General features: G+C 44.4%; 1 pseudogene; it reads right to left on the bottom strand.

Moving 5' to 3' along the window:
• The window catches only part of LOC106726105, a 4237-nt pseudogene extending 1564 nt beyond the window's left edge, over positions 1–2673 (bottom strand).
• Positions 2674–2926: the final 253 nt, after the last annotated feature.

Here is a 2926-nt window from a genome sequence, read left to right on the forward strand (position 1 = left end):
ACTCGCTGCCCCTCCTCGACGTCATGCTCCTCTTCCTGGGCCAGAGCCAGGCAAGCTAGCTGCCGGCCGCCATCCTCTCAGCTGTGCCCTGATGCTGCTGGCGACAGCGGCATCCTCGAGAAGGGCCCAAGCCGCAGAGGTAAGCGCGTTCCTCCATGCCTGTCCGAGTAACAGCCACCCACATTCACATTTTTAGAGATATATTTCAGACCCAGCCAGTGTTGCTCAGTGGTTGAATGTCAACCGATAAACCAGGAAGTCATGGCTGACAGTCAGGGCACATGCCCAGGTTGCAGGTTTGATCCCCAGTAGGGGGCATGCAGGAGGCAGCTGGTTGATCACTCTTATCATTGATGTTTCTACCTCTCTCTCCCCCTCCCTTCCTCTCTGAAATCAATAAAAACAAAATAAAAAAAAAGAGATACTTCAAATAAAATGCAAGACATATTCATTAACAGATTCAAATGCATCCTCTAGATCAGTGGTTCTCAACTTTCTGGCCCTTTAAATACAGTTCCTCATGTTGTGACCCAACCATAAAATTATTTTCGTTGTACTTCATAACTGTAATGTTGCTACTGTTATGGATTGTAATGTAAATATCTGATATGCAGGATGGTTTTAGGTGACCCCTGTGAAAGGGTCGTTTGACCGTCAAAGGGGTCGCGACCCACAGGTTGAGAACCGCTGTTCTAGAGTCTCTGTAATAAGAAGCCAAAAGTAGGCAAACTCAGATTAATTAATATTTCAGTATCCTGTTATTTCAAAATACCTAGATACTTAATAATTTTTTACTTTTTAATCCAGCATAACTCCAAAGTTTTAAGTTACCAAAGACTTTACTATTTTTTTTTTCTTTAAAAAAGAAAGTGGCCCCTGCTCAAGGCACTTTTGCAGATCTGGCCCTCCTAGCAGAAAGATTTGGGGTGTTTAGGCTTTATTTCCCATATTTTTCTTTCTGAGTAGACTGTAACAACACAAAATCTTGCATATAAGAAGAGATCTCATCCTATTTCAAAACAGAAACAAAAACAATCCCTAAATTAAATAAATGAGTACTCTCAAAAGGATGGACTAGGACATTATCCTTAGAATCTTATCTCACACTAACCCAGCACAGCAAATGATCTTTAGTTCTGAGTGGCGCAAAGCTCAAACAGCAGCAGAGACAGAGGATTCCCTGCATTCATAAAACTAAGTCCCCAAAAGTTAAGAAAGCAAGCAAAGAACATCTGTAACCAAAGACGTTACAGACAAAACTCTCACTAGCGAAGCGTTTCAGGAGGCTGATGCCTTGACAGGGAGAACAGGGAGAGTCCCCAAGATTCGAATTCTTGGCAGCTGCTGGGAAGTTCCTGCAGTCCCTCCCAGGGATTCAGTCTGTGACAAGAAGCTGGGGTCCCCCAGCAAAGTGGGATATAACCATCTTTAAACAAATTGAACCAAAGAACAGAATCACAAAACAACTATCAACAGAGACACTCATATCCAATATTTACAGGCATGCACAACCCACAGGCAAGAGCGCCACACTGTGCTTCTTATCTGTCCAGCCACTGAAACCTCAGAATGCCCTGCATTAAAACAAACAAACAAACAAACAAACAAAAAACACTGAAGCAGAGCAATGTCTCTTGTCCCAGAGGTTAAAGACCACTGGAGGTCTCTTGCCAGCCAGAGCTGATCAGGCTCCCCCAGATAAGAGGCAGTAAATGCCTCTCTTGCCATACACAGTAAATGGTTCTTATGCCTTACAAAGAAGCCCAGATGAGAGGCAGCAAATGCTTCTCCTGTCATACAAAAATAGTTGATTCAATTTAGGTCTTAAGTGAGACTCCAGGGATTACTGAGGTTGCGGCTGGGACTCAAAACAGGAAAATTGCTGGCAGCACTGCGAATAAAAGAGTCCAGGCCTCAGCCCTGGGAACCCCTAGTCCAGACAGCAAGCGAGATCCCCAGTACTCACCTCAGAGGAGTTTGCTGCTTGTCAGTCCCACCAGAGTCACCAGAATATGAAAGCAGACAACTAATGGGTCCATGCTGCCTGTCAGTACTTGAGCCAATTTAGCAGAGTTAGTGTTAAATCATATATGAGTGTTTATTCCCATATTGCCTGCAGTATGGGAGAGCAGCAGGTCATCCACGAAAATCTACTCTATACCTCCCCCCCAACATAAGCCATCTGTTCTTTGGGTAGGACAAAGATTATATGGGAAGTAGGCAAAAGGAATAAAAAAGGGTATAATGGTTACAGACTACAGGCAATGCAGATTGGACTCCATTGTTTGGGCAATAAGGTTGTTAATCTTCCCATGATAATAAGCAGTTCTTGGATGAGGAGGATGGGCCACATTTCCAGGTGAGCTCCCAGGTCCCAGGGCTTACACCTCCCAGCCAGGTTAGAATGTGGTTTCTTCAATCAGAACAAAGCAAGCATGATTAATATTTCTTATAATTATAGCTAGTCCCCAATATTCTATTCTGCCCTTAACACTGTCATTTTATAGTAATTACTAGTAGCCTGATGCATGAAGATTTGTGCAAAAATGGGCCTTCCTTCCCCTGGCTGCCAGCACTGCCTTCGCTCTGGGCCGGAGCCACCTTTCTGCCTTCCCACACTGCCCAGAGGCCCGGAGCGGCTGGAGTTGTGTGGAATACCTGCGTCATTGCCATGGTGGCTGTGTATGCAAATTAACCCGCCATCTTCGTTGGGTTAATTTGCATACTCACTCCTGATTGGCTGTTGGGCACCACAAAGGTATGGTCAATTTGCATCTTTCTCTCTTTTTTAAATTTATTTATTTTTTCTTTTTTTTTTATTAGTTAAGGTATTACAGATGTGTCCTCATCTCCCCCATTAACCCCCAACCTCCCCCGCCCCACTCACAGTCATGCTCCCATCCCCCTGTTGTCCATGTCCATTGGT

Source organism: Myotis brandtii, unplaced genomic scaffold (genome assembly GCF_000412655.1).
Source record: "Myotis brandtii unplaced genomic scaffold, ASM41265v1 scaffold2256, whole genome shotgun sequence".
NCBI lineage: Eukaryota > Metazoa > Chordata > Mammalia > Chiroptera > Vespertilionidae > Myotis > Myotis brandtii.